The 14,476-nt window shown below is 48.4% G+C and overlaps 1 protein-coding gene across 1 annotated transcript in view; it reads left to right on the top strand.

The window, feature by feature from the left end:
- Positions 1-14,476, top strand: part of SLC24A4 (solute carrier family 24 member 4) — a 170,978-nt gene that overhangs the window by 87,619 nt on the left and 68,883 nt on the right. The gene's annotated exons all lie outside the window — the stretch shown is intronic.

The raw sequence follows: 14,476 nt of genomic DNA on the forward strand, positions 1-14,476 counted from the left end.
CTCCTGCCTCCTGATAGACCTAAAAGCAACCTGAGAACGTGGGTCCCCTGTTACCTGTCTTTTCTTGTTTATTTCTCTGGGCATTGGTGTTTAGTGTGGGATTCCTACTTTGCAAATACTTTTTGCTTTTGTAAGTACTCTTGATACCTGATGTAACAAGCATGTTTGAGGAGTTCGTGAAAGGGAGGGAACGAATCTCCAATCTAATTGGTACATCTGCCAGTTCCCCACCTGGGAGGCAAACCTGGGAAACGTGGGTGAAAGCCTAAAATGGAAATGATTGTCTTGGAAGTATCTCCATTTCACAAGACAGGGAGGACGTCCTACAAGGTATCTAGTAACTAGCAGTCCTTGCTTCACCAGCGGTGCAGGGGGTATAGTGAACAGAAAATTCTGTGGCCTCATTCCTCAGTCTCATAAGGAAGGGACAGAAATTACCTGCCTCTCACAGTTGAGTTACCCGGCAACACTTGGCGAATTAAATCAACAAACATTGCTTTGACCTTATTGCGTGCCTGGTGCTATGCTAGGAGCTGGCAGCACCAAATGGAAGAACACAGTGTCTTCAAGGAACTGGTGCTCAAGGTCTAGTGATAGATCGCTGTTTACAGCTGTGCAGGTTGTGCACTGCACAACCCTAAGGGCTCCATTCAAATCTTAGACATGGCGGATTTGTCTCATTGTTATGACAATATTCTAGTAGATAGAAGCAAAATGTCTTCAGGAAGGGGGCACCTTATTCTTTGGGCTAATATAAGCCTGAATGAGAAAACAATTTCAGTACATCTGACAGTGGCCAGAGTGGACTTGTGTGTAAAAGGAGCCCTCTGTGTGCCTGAGGGAGTCCGGGAAGGGTGTGCAAAGAGCAGTCCTTTGGAAGACCATCCCCCTGAGCAGAGAGACCATGTTTTGTAGCAGCGTAGAGATTGTGTTCAACATTCAGACTGCTTGGGTTCACATCCCAAACGTACCCCTTACTGTGTGACCTTGGACAAGTTACTTAAACCTCTCTGTGCCCTACCTGAGTTGCTGCTAATTCTGCAATACCCCCAGGATGTGTATCCGGCCAGGCAGGTGGTTTAGTAGGAACGAAGCGTGAGGGCAGGGAGTCATCTCAGCCCTGCTCATGTGGACTGATGAATTCATTCTACCTCCCCAAATTGTCCAGCCTTTTCCTAGGGTGCAGACCACACAAAGGCCAAATACACCTGCTGATAACAAAATGTATTGTGTTTTCCTTTAAACAGCAATGCTTAAAAGTAAAAGAGAAATATGGACAAATATATTCAAATTCCTCTAGGTCCATTGCCTGGTCTCCTTCATGATGGGCTAATAAAAGTCATGGGATATATGGCTCCATCACATTTAGGCACTTTATAGTTTGCTGATTGTGGTCCACAGATAACATTTATCAACTTATACTCTTGTTCCAAGGGACAAGGGCAAAGCTGAACAAGATAAATGTCCGCTGGAATAAGTAAACCATATGTCAAAAGCAGGACATAAAATGGGTTACCCTGGCTTCTAAAAATACCTCTATGGGGCAGGCAGAATTACTGAGCGCTAAGTGTAATCATGATTGAGTATAGCCACTCACTTCCTGATTGTCATGGTCCTGAAATATACTGAGTTTTATATCCACAGTCTCAACTTTTTCCTTGCCTGGGTGTGCCTCCTTAGTGACAGCCCCAGAGAGAGGTCCAGATCCTTCCCGTCTCCTATCAGGGTCTACATACTGCGATCCAAACCCCCAGCCAGATCACGAAGGTGGATGTTTGAGAAATTTGAAAATGTGATTCTTTTGGAGGTTAGCTGGGAAAATGATCACAAAAGTAACAGAGAAACTCCCAAATCTCAGTAGCTTCACCAGTACGAGTTCACTTTTCATCCCACAAAAAGCCGCCGTGCGTGTGCAGCAGGGAAGCTTCCTGAGCGGTGACCCAGGGACCCGGGCTCCTTTCTGCTTTGCCATCATCAACAGGTGGCCTCCAGGGCCCCTGTGAAAGGTGAGAGAGGGTGGAGAAGACATGCCTGTTTTCTGAAGCTCTTTGGGGGCAAAAGGGACCCATGGCACTTGTGGCCTGGCTGATGAGGTCCTCTGGTGGGCAGCTGTTTCTCTGCGGCTGTGGCCGCTGTGCCACGGGAGGGGAGCCCGGGTCTGTGGCAAGTCCCCCCCACTGTCTCGGCCAGCAGGCGGCTGTGAGCAGTGAGCCCTCCTCCTCCCCCAACACACCCCACCTTCCCGAGTTAGTTCAAAATAGCAGACTATCTGAAGCTCCAGGAGTACTGGCTGGAGTTTGAGGTTCTAGAAAGTAAGTTAGAGAATTGCCCCCGAGTGTTCTGGATGCAATTAGGGCCAGCCTTTAGCCAAATTTCCAAGGAGGCGTCTTCTCTCATCTATTCCTCCTTTCTTCTGCATCCTTCTAACACTCTTCTCAGCAGACTCTGCTAGAAATTTCCATTTGGGCACTGCACCCCCACCCCCTCCCCATATGCTCTGTTCCTACATTACATACGTAGCTTCTCTGTCAGCCACACTACTCATTCTTTGAGTGCTGTTAATGCTCAGTATTAAGAGGTAAAGCTGATGGGGCTAATTTATACTAGTATGTAGTTGACTGACAGCTCTTTTTCTCTGGAAAGTGAATTACATTTATATATATATATATATATATATATATATATATATATATATATATATATATATATACATACACACACACACACACACACACACACACACACACACACACTCTCACACACTCAGTACTCTCTTTAGTGCTGGGGGTCCTGTGAATGTCCTCCCTGAGCAGAAAGGAACACAGTGATGAAGGCCAACTGAGTACAAACCCCTACTTTGCCCCTTGCTGTGTGACTGCGGGCAAGTTACATAACCTCTCTCTGCCCTCAAATCAGCTGTTGCATACGTTTCCGCAATACCTGGGAGCGGTATGTGTCCACCCAGGCACCAGATAGATCAGTTAGTCCTTCAGCTGCAAGTCGGATCTCCTCCAGAGATTTGAGATTAGGGCTTAGGAACTGTGTTTACAACAGGGAGGAGGTAAGCATGAAGATTCCGGTGGAAGCTTCTCCACCAGCTCCTGAGTGGTCAGGATGGACAGCCTGGGGTTGTTTAGCACAGACCTCACTCCGGTGGGGTCCAGCATTCAGGATTGACTACAGCGATAGAACTAGTTTGCAGGCAATCCGATACAGCTGAGGCAACGGAACTGTGTGTGTGTGTGTGTGTGTGTGTGTGTGTGTGTGTGTGTGTGTGTTGAGATGGCAGGCTTACTCCCAGCGTAGATTCAGACAGAAATGATTTCATGTGAACCAAAGTGCTGAATCGTCACGGGATGCTCATATGGGTTATGTATGCTTGTTGTTCTCATCCACCAGAGGGAATGAGTCAGGATGGAAGGAAAAAAGGGGGGGGTGAGTAAATGGACCTGGGATTTGAATCTCTGACTGTATTTGTGGTGGTTAAATGGAGTCTTCTGGGTTTATTTTTGTAAGGAAGTAACTTGCTTCGTTATTTACTTGGTGATCCCAGAATGGCAAGCAGTAAGTGGGTTATTGGAAACATAGGAGCAGACTGTGCGCGGGCGGGTGGGGAAGGTCAGGGGAGCCAGGGCCTGGGACCGGGCGAACGCTCTCTGGATCTCTGCAAGGGTGTGAGTTTGTGTTACCTTGGAAGCCTCCTAGGTGGGCTGACTGTTTTAAGATGGCTTCGAGAAGTGAGCCAAGGTGGAGAAACCCCAGGCTGTGGAGCCACGCCCATCTGGCTCGTGTTGAGTTCTGGCTCTCCTGCTTATGGGCCGGAAGGCTTCACACAAGTCCCTTAGCCTTTCTGGGCCTCAGTTTTCTCATCTGCCAGACGGGGATAATGAAACCTCCCCATCAGGTGGTAATTAGGATGAAGTAAGGGAATGACTAACAAAGGTTGCTTCCTTTATCTCCCTACTGGTGTTAATCACGACTATTTATTCTTTCCTTGTCCTGAAGCAGGTTAAAATCTGCCTGTTCTCCCAACAGGAAGCCCTCCTGCTGGGAAAATTCGGTTAGTGCAGATGTATGCATGTCTTTCCCTCAGTGTGAGAAAGTGGGGAACTTTGATTCCAGTATCTGTGAATTACAAGTCACTGTTTGGGGGACTAAATAGATAAGGGGCTGGAGTTTTCTGAGAGATAAGAAGCTACAGATAAAGGAAATCTGGCCCTAGGACCGGCTCACTGAGTCTTGGGGTGAAGGGGGGGGAGGTGAGTGGGGCTTTGGCTCGGGTTTCTGCAGACAGCGGTGGGGCTGGGTCAGGGCGGCTGGTGGAAAATAGCTTCTTGGCCGATGCTGAGTTAAGGTCAGTCTCCTGGGCTCTTCCCATCCCAGTGGTTCAGTTGCTCGGGGTCATTAAGACACAGAGAGGTCCAGCAAGCTGACCTCAGCAACAAGGGGAGGCGATGCTGCACAGCTGGATGGAGGAATGGGGGGGTAGGGTGGGGGGGGGTAGGCATTGCTGGTGCTGTCTGCCCACAACCCAGTTTCCTGCAGAGTCAGAGAAAGCTGGAAGCCGTTGGAGGCTGTGAAGCACAGAAAATAATAGAGTTGCAAAGGATGGAAAGGAACAAGGGAGAGAAAATGCAAATGCATTAAATGCATTTTAGAACTTTTTATTGAAGGATAACATACGTATAGGAAAGCACGCTTCATAGATTTTCACAAACAGAACATACGCATGTCACCAGCACCCTCGAGGAAGACACTGTTACTAGCCCCAGAAGGCCCTCCCGGTCCCCTTGTAGTCCGCCCACCCCCGACCCCCACCCCCCAATGGGGGACCCCCCCGCCTCCTGACTTGTAACAGCATCTTTGTAAGGGCATCTTTAAAAAAAAAATTTTTTTTTTATGTTTGAGAGAGAGAGGAGCGAGGGTGGGCAAGAGGCCGAGAGGGGGAGAGAAAGAAAAACCCAAGCAGGCTCCCCGCTGTCAGTGCAGAGCACAATGCTGGGCTCAATCTCCACGCTGGGCTTGAGGACCGTGAGGTCATGACCTGAGCCGAAATCAAGAGCCAAAGCCTAACTGACTGAGCCCCCCGGGCGCCCCAAGGGCAGCTCTTTTAAGGTAAAATTCCGTGCATGTGCACAAGAGAGTGGCATCATTCTGGCGTCATTGGTTACACAGAATAGCGGACATGTCCTGAGCCCTCGCTGTATGCTGAGCCTCTTGCACACTTTTACATGCATCCTGTCACTCTGTCCTCTGAACACGTCTGAGAGGTGGGGGCTGATATTAGGCCTGTTTCACAAACAGGAAACGAAGACACGGCAAGGTTAAGAAGCTTGTTTGTCAAGGCCACCCCACAGTTAAGTGACGGAACAAGAGGTTGAAAGCAATGAAGGTCCACCTTGCCGCGTGCCCCTCGGGGGAGGCAGAGGGCACGGGTCATCTGGAGGTGGTGTGTTGGACGCGGAGACGGCGGAAGGACCAAAAGTGATCGTGGGTTTAGTAATTGAAGAAAATCTAAGGCATCAACAGCAAGTATCCACACCGATGCTTGTGCCTATGGGAGGCATGTTTATTCTGTGTTCACTCACGGGTTTGAACACCTCTTAGACAAACTCGGAGTTCTCCCCTCTGTTTGAGAATCACTTCTCTGGGCCAGCTCTCTCGTTCATCATAGATGAGGAAATCGGGTCCCAGAGAGTGGAACTGACTTACCGAAGGTCAGGCGTTCAATGAATATCAGGGCTGAGACTCAGGGCAGACTCACTGCACAGTGCTCTTTCCTTCCTGTCGTGTAGTCCCCCGTTAACCAGCTTCTCTATACACCTATTTCATGGAAAGTCACAGTTGAACTGGATATTTTGGAGCCTGTGTCGGGGCACAGGCCTGGGATCCCCAGCTGCCTGCCTGTGTCTCCACCTCCAGCCTTGGAATCAGGGTTGAGACACTTAATAGAGCTCCAGTGCCCATGTTCCCTCTTTGCCCAGTGAGTGCTGCTCATAGCCAACATTTTCCCTGCCCAGGTGGAGTCTTGCCCCTTGATTCCCTTCTTCCATTTAGGCTCTTACCCAGCATGCATTTAGAGCCGGCACCCCATGAGTCTCTCCTCTCCTGGCTGGGGCCTGTCTTGGTGGTTTGAATGAGGCAGAACCAGGTCCCTGAAGCTCATGGGTCCCCTGAACCCTCGGTCAGTGGAGAAGGAAAAGGAATCCATACTTCCTGCCGATGTTTCTTTTCAAAGTTTCCACTAGCTCAGTGTGTTTCCTGCCCTGGGATTGATTATGTGCCTTCATTCTTGGACCAGCAACTATTGAGTACCTGCTGTGTATAAGACGCACTAAGAGAAATAAGACAGGTGTGAATGCTTTGGATAAGATTGTCTGTCAAAGAATCTTCTCAGGCGCCTTCTCACACGTGATTCTAGGATCCAGGCCCCTGCCCTCCCGGGTTTCGTTCTAGCCACAGCTAGATGTTTTAGGGCTTTGGTTATAAGTGACCAGAACCCAGCCTGGACTGGCTTGAGCGGGCGATGGGAAATGATGGGCTCCTGAACTGGGAGGTCAGGGCTAGCTTTCAGTATGGCTGGATCTAGGGGTCAGTGGGTGGCAACAGCATTGATCCTTCCCTCGTGGCTTCCTTCACAGCACATCTCTGCACAGAGGCCCTCGGAAGCCCTGGTGTGCGTTTTGACCACTTTGAGGTTTAGCAGGAAAAAAAAGCTGCTCCTGAGATGGACTCCCACGGGACCGTTCACTTATCTCTGAACCAACCCTAAGGTGGAACCAGCCCCACTCCAGTCTTCCGGGCAAGAACAGGAGAGGGCACATTCCCACAGGGCGACCCAGGGTTATAGGATGCTGGGAGGCAAGCAACAGATGTCCACTCGATCACCCACCCCGAGGACTCTGAGTAGCCGACTCTGGTATAATCGGGCTCTCTTTGAAACAGGCTGATCTGCGTGTGGGCCAGGCACTCTGTCCTCTTGGGCCTGGATGTGTGGCCCCAGCCACGAGCCTCTCTGACCCCTGCCGACCCCACGTTGTCACCCCTCTAGATTCATGGCATCGTGGCGCCCACCCATCACTCCAGCCAGGCCATAGATGCATTCTTCTGGCCCCCCTCAGTCTTCCAGCTGGCAGCCCAGGTTGCCCCAGCATTTGTGCATCTGTCCCTTCCTCTCCAGCCCCGGAAGCTTCTGTTGAGGCCCCTGTTCCTCACGCCCCCCCCCCACCCCAAATGTGTTTCTAAAACTGGCATCAGCAAACTACAGGCCAAATCCAGATCATCGTCTGTTTATAGATGGCCCACAAGCTTAAAATGGTTTCTTTATTTTTAATGGCTGGGGGGGGGGGGAAGGAATGAAAAGAAGAATAGTTTGCGGGACGTGAAAATTACGTGATATTCAGATTTCGGTGAACATAAATAAAGTTTTATTGGAACACGGCCATGCTCATTTGTTTATGTATCCTATACGGCTGCTGCTCGGCAGAGTTGAGTAGTTGTGACATAGACCATATGGCCTACAAAGCCTAAAATACTTACTATCTGGCCCTTTACAGAAATAAGTTTGCCAATTTTTGGTTTAAAATACTCGAATCCTGTCATTCCCGAGCTCAGAAGTCTTCCAGTGCTCCCTGGTGTCATTGAGACACTAGGTTCCTATCCTGGTACTCAAGGTCCTGTGATCTGGTTCAGTCCCACGTCCCAGTATGTCTTCCCATTGTCATGTTCCCCTACCTTCCAGAACGCTTGGGTCCTGATGGCGCAGCATTCCCGGCCTCCTGGGCTCCCTCCCCCTTCCTGCCGCAGCATCCAGTTCATTCCTTTGCCTAGAAAGCCTCTCACCCCCTTCCTGACGTGACTCTGGAAATCCTCCAGAGCTCAGCTCTCCTGTCTGCCCATCTTCTCTGAGTCACCTTTTCTGAGTTAGAGTTCATTGTTCCCTCTTCTGTGTTCCACTGAAGCTGTTCAAACCTCTCCTGTGGCATTTGTCTTGTTCCAGCCACCCTCCGCTACCCACCTGCTTCCCCCTCCGTGGGAGACGGTGAACGTTGCCTGCTAACTTACCCTTATTCCCTTGCAGCCCCTAGCATACATCCTCCTGATAGATTGCACACGCACTGCGCTTATCCAAAGGAGTGAAATTCAAAATCAGGACCGGGGGCAGTTTCAGTTCCAGGGACAGACCTGCTCATTGTATAGGAACCTACACACACACACACACACACACACACACACACACACAGTCACAACTGGCAGAATAAAAATCTTCCGCTGTGGTGGGATGCACAGGGAAGTTGGTAGAAATTGGCAAGAGATGTGCCATTATTGAACGGTGTGGATTTGAGTTGATTTCATGAGACTTTCAGGAGAGGGTGGGGAAGAGGGGGAGGGGGCGGGAGTCAGAATTTTCTGGCATGTTCCTAGCCACTCAGTTTGGGTGGAGAGAGAGTTTTGTGAGCGGGGACAGCGTGTGGACTGGTATAGATACACCATGTGTGAGAGGCAGGGAGTGGGCAGGTCGTAATTACAAGGAGGCAGAGTGAATGTAGGCATCAGCGTTCAGTGGACGAAAGTAGAAGCTGCCATTTTTTTTGTAACGCAATGTTGTTAGTTTCAGGTGTACGACATAGTGATTCAGCAGCTCTGTACGTGACCCTGGGTCTGGCTGTGCTCACCACAAGCGTACTACCATCTGTCCCCATACGGTGCTGTTAAAATACCTTGGGCTCTATTCTCTAGGCTGTACCTTTCATCCCTGTGACTTATTCATTCCATAACTGGAAGCCTGTATCTCCCACCACCCTTCACCCATTTTGCCCATCCCCCCCCACTCCCATCCCCCCCCACTCCCATCCCCTCTGAGGGCACCCGTCAGCTTTCTGTACCTTTGGGTCTGTTTCTGCTCTTTTGTTGGTGTGTTCATTTGTTTTCTTTTTAGATTCCACTTCTAAGCGAAATCACGTAGTATTTGCCTTTCTCTGACTTAATTTCACTCAGCATAATACCTTCTAGGTCCATCCATGTTGTTGCAAATGGTATGGTGTCATTCTTTTTGTTTTTTTTATGGCTGTGTAAATTCCACTGTGTGCATATGTGTATATATGCGTGTCTTCTTTATCCATTCACCTATTTGTGGACACTGGGGTTGTTTCTGTCTCGTTTCAAATTAGTGAAAAGGTCCTGTGGAGTAGTTACCCAATATTGGAATTATTAGATCATGTGGGAATTCTATTTTCAGGTTTTCAAGAAACCTCCGTACTGTTTTCCACAGTGGCTGCACCAGTTCACATCCCCACGAACAGTGCATGAGAATTCCCTTTTCTCCATATCCTCACCAGCACTTGTCATTTCCTATCTTAACACCATGCTGACTGGTGTGAAGTGATCTCATTGTGGGTTTGATTTGTGTTTACCTGATAATGAGTGGTGTTGGGTATCTTTTTATACATCTGACATCTGTATATCTTTGGAAAAATGTCTATTCAGGTTGTCTGCCCATTTTTATTTGGATTATTTATGGTTTTCTGATGTTGAACTGTATCAGTTCTTTATATATGTTGGATACTAACCCTTTATCGGGTATGTCATTTGCAAATAACTTCTCCCATTCAGTAGGTGGCGTTTTTATTTTATTGATGGTTTCCTATGCTGTGCAGAAGCTTTTTTTTTTTTTTTTTTTTTTTTTTTTTGATGTAGTCCCAGTAGTTTATTTTTGCTTTTGTTTCCCCATGCCTCAGGAGACCTATCTAGAAAAATGGCAGCAGCCACCATTTTAACTGATTTTATTCCCTGGACTAGTGTTTCTCAACCTGGACCCTATTGGCATTTGGGGCTATATAATTCTTTGGGGCACCGTCTCATGCCTTGTAAGGTGGTCAGCATCCCTGGCATTTATTCGCTAGATGCCAGTAGTACCCCTGCCCCAAGTTTTGCCAACCAAAAATGTTTCCAGAGGTCACCTAGGCTGGGTGTGGGGGTGAGGAGACAGAACCCCCCTCAGTTGGTAACCACATCCCCAGATGACTGCTTCTCAAACTTTCTGTAGTAAAAAAACAAAACAAAACAAAAAACAAAACAAAAAACCCTTGTTTCTTTATCAAATACTAGAAAAAGAAGTCAGTAGAAAAAGGACCACATACTTGATCGTCACAAGGTCAGATTGTTGAAACGTGTTTAAATGCTTACTCCTTTTCTCTGTTCCGCCCCTTTCACGGATGGATAAACAGAGGTTCCCAGACCACATTCCAGCACAGAAAAATGTTAGAGAACATTCTCCACTCGTGTAGACGTCAGCGTGTGCTGGGATTTTGTCACTCTTAGGCCCTTGTTAGAATGTTTCCTCGTCATCTTGTACGCTGACTTTTCCTCTGAAAAGCAGACTCACCCTTGAAAAGTGACGTTCACCTCGTGTTGGAAGGAGTGCATTGGCTGCCTCCTGGGTGACCCACCTCCTCAGAGATGGCGTCGCTCAGAATTCTCCTGAGGAAGGCCTGGAGTCCTGCTGTTCCACTTTCTGGAAGCTGTTCTACCCCCTGACTGCCCTCCAAAGCCAGAGCCCGTGCTGACACACTCCTCTGCCAGGCTCTCCCTGCCAGCGGGCCGGTTACCTTACCAGTTCTGGCCCCGAGTCCGGGATGGCTTCCTCCCCATGTTGGGTGGTCAGCCTGGAAGGTCAAGGCTCTTGCCTTTCATCCTGTGGCCCAGAATAGGCTCGTAAATGGTGGGAGATGGAATTGAGGGCTGCACGGATTTTAAATTTGAAGGCCTTGAACTCTACGGAGGTGTAGAGAAATCCTACCATCCTTTCTGTGAAGTGGAAATACTTCGGGGGTGGGGGGGGTGGCAGGGCATGGCAGGTGAGAAGTCAGAGAAGTCAGTGACTTTGGGGGTGTCACCCCATTTCTAACTTTTTAACCTAAACACAAAGTGGGGCGTCCCTGGTAAAAGTCGGCTGCGTTGGGCAGGTATGTGGAGGAAGAGAGGGGGCTGGCAGGAAAGCCAAGAATTGTTTCCGTGGCTTAATGATTCGCTTCCTTCCTGCCTTGTGTTGGGCGTTCTCCAGCAAGAGGACTCAACATGAGTGGAACTGAGCCGAGAAACGGTTGTGGTCCCATGTCTCTGATTACCTCAGCCCTCCTCTTACTGGGGAGGAAACTGAGGTCAGGTCTGTCAGAGTCAGTGGCTCAACTGAGGCCAGAATTGAACTTTCTGGACTCCTGATACAGCGCGTCTTGTCCGATTCTTTACTGCTTTGTGAACCTTGATTTTGGTTGATGCTTTGAGGAGGGGGGGATGGGCCTCGGATAACATCTAGGGAGAGAAATGGCCACAAGTAAAGGTCCAACGAGCTGGTGTGCTTTATCTTAGATTTTGTTCTGTGGTTCAGATGAATCTCCCATTTATGACAGGCTAAGAACTTCCTCAAACCTCACAGTGTTTGGTGGAAACTTAAGGAGCTAAGTAATTTTCCATAAGCTCACAAAGAAAAGCCAAGAATAAAATTCAGACCCTAGCGACTCTTCATTGGAAATGTTTTGACAGAAGCCAAGGACAAGAATAAGCCCAGAGCCTAGAAGGAATTAGGCAGACTTTTTTTGTTCTGAGATTTTAGGAAAGAGGGGTTGTATGTCCAGAGCATACCTGCCAATCATTCAACAGATGTTTAGTTAAGCACCTACTATGTGAGACATCTGGAAAATACATTAAGCTTCCAGTTCCTTCCTTTCTACCTGTAATTTTGTTTAACCCTATTTTTAAATGCTTATTTATTTATTTTGAGACAGTGCATGCACATGGGAGTTGGGCAGAGAGAGAGAGAGGGAGAGAGAGAATCCCAAGCAGGCTCTGTGCTGTCAGTACAGAGTCTGATGTAGGGCTCGATCCCATGAACTGTGAGATCATGACCTGAGCTGAAATCAGGACTCGGAGGTTTAACCAACTGAGCCACCCACCCAGGCGCCCTGCTTTACCCTGTTGTTTGAACTATAGCGACTAGTTGGGCTTATTAAATGTGTAAATGTCTATAAGGACCCCATAATTCCTTGGCCAGTGCTCACTGAGGGACTGCCTGATGTACAAGCAACTGTAGGAGGGGAGAAACCAATCTGTTTCCAGGAGGATCTCACTGTGCCTTCCCAAACAGGACTGATGAACTCAGCCCCTGTCTGTGCTGAATCCTGGCTGGATGCTTCTTGTTTTGAGGTCCCCTGGGGGAGAGGCAGGATTGTGCCAAAGAGAAAGATGGCCAAACAGGAAACCCCCAGGGGGTGGAGTGGGGAGACAGGGAGTGACCTAAGGATGCTGAGGGGGTGACCCTGACCTACAGCTGTGGGTTATCAAATGGTGAGAGTAGCCTGGCAGGTCCCTCTGCAAACTCTATGTGCTTGTCCCTCTGTCTCCTGGCCTCTGGCTTCTGCCTCATCCAGGGGACAGGAGGAACAGCTCCTCATTCTCCACTTCCCAGGCCCAGTTTGCCAAGGTCCAGTGTATCAGTCAGAATTCTCCAGAGAAAAAGAACCAGTAAGAGGCATATCCATACGCACACTCATAACAAGATTTATGTCTGGGAAATTGGTTTATGTCATTACAGAGACTGGCAAGTCTGAAATCTGTAGGATGGGCAGGCAGGCTAGAAACTCTCAAAGCAAGAGCTGATGTTTCAGTCTTGAGGCAGAATTTTTGCTCTAAAAGCCTTCATCTGATTAGATGAAGCCCAGCCATGTTATCAGGGGCAATCTCCTTTACTTAAAGTCAGTTAGACGCTGGATGGTAGATGTTAACCACATTCACAAAACACCTTCATGGAAACACCTAGATTTGTGTTTGATTAAATGATTGGGTGCTGTAGCTGAGCCGGGTTGCCACATGAAATTAACCATCCCTTCCAGCACAGAGCTTGGCCCTGACCTCTGCACCAGGTAAAGGGAAGGGCCATTCCAACCTCCCCCAGGTCCCTTACTGGTTAGCAGGGGGCCGGGACCCCTGCTCACTCTTAACTCATCCATCCTTGCCTAGGTCTGAGTGTCCTTGGGGGTCGTGCTCCGCACTTGCCTTTCCCCAGCAAGTATTCACGTACCTTGTTGAACTTGAAGCCGACCAGGATAAGGGTATATTGAGTGTCTGTGTTAGAAATGATGAAGGTCTTTCCTGGCGTATCGACACAGATTAATTTGAACCCTGTTAGCTAATTGGTATTAATATTTGCTCCCGGTAACTGAACTCCTAATGAGCAGAGTGACCATGAAATGTATCATCCAAACTGAGACACTTTTGAGAGTGAAGGGGCACCGTTAAGCATTCTGGACAGCAGATGTGAATCAGGATTGTCTTGAGAAAATTAGAGCATATGAAAGACTTACTGATGGCCATCGCTATGTTTTCTTAAGAGCTCTTTTATGGGGAGTTATTTTCTACGCCTGTGTTCCACAGATCGAGTTAATCAAGTCAACAATACGAGCACCGTTGTGGGTTGAACTGCATCCCCCAAAAAGAGATGTTGAAGTCCTGATATTTCTGAATGTGACTTTATTTGGAAATGGGGTCTTCACATAATTAGTCAGGATGAGGTCTTGTGGGGGGGACATGCGGAGTGGGGGGGCATGTGGAGTGGGGGGGTGCATGCGGAGAGGGGGGCATGTGGAGTGTGGGGGGATGCATGCAGAGAGGGGGGCGCATGTGGAGGGGGGGCATGTGGGGGGGCACATGCGGAAGGGGGGCATGCAGAGGGGGGCATGTGGAGTGGGGGGGCGTATGCAGGGCGGGGGGCATGCAGAGTGGGGAGGGGCATGCAAGAGGAAGCCGTTTAGAATTCCTCCACCTGCTGTAGCCGCTAGATTGGTTTTGGTATATTTCTTTCCGGTTGTTTTCATTTACTTATTTGTGCCTAGCTGCCCGCAAACCACACGTGATCGTGTGTGTTTTTTCATTTATAATTAGTTTTATTTCCACATCCAATGTCTTTTCAATAACACTTTGTCTGACTTTGTCATGAGGGCAAGGGCTTTGCCTCTTTTGTTCATGGATGCATTCCCAGGATACAGAGCCATGCTGGGGTGGGGTAGATGCCAGTAAATGTTCGTGGAGGGATCGGAGAAATGTGTCACAACTACATAACCATTTCCCTACTACTGGATGATTAGGGACTTCAGTGTTTTATCTTTAGAGGTAATGAGCATCTTCACATGTGTGGTCTTTCCCTTATATTTTGAATAACAGAATACAAGCCAGTGATGAGTTGGGTCAAAGAGAAGAAACACTTTCTGGTTCTTCATAGACAGTCAAGTGCTATTTTAGAGCTGAATTACCCAGATATCACTCTTGGCTCTGATGCTGTGTGTCCTTGGGTAAATTCCTTAACCTTTCTGTGCCCTAGTTTGCCCATCTGTAAAATGGAGCTGATGATAATCATTTCACAGGCTTGTTATAAGGATTACTTTTAATGTTTACTTATTTATTTTGAGAGAGAGTGAGCAAGCGC

The sequence above is a fragment of the Panthera tigris genome, chromosome B3, assembly GCF_018350195.1.
Source record: "Panthera tigris isolate Pti1 chromosome B3, P.tigris_Pti1_mat1.1, whole genome shotgun sequence".
Taxonomy (NCBI): domain Eukaryota; kingdom Metazoa; phylum Chordata; class Mammalia; order Carnivora; family Felidae; genus Panthera; species Panthera tigris.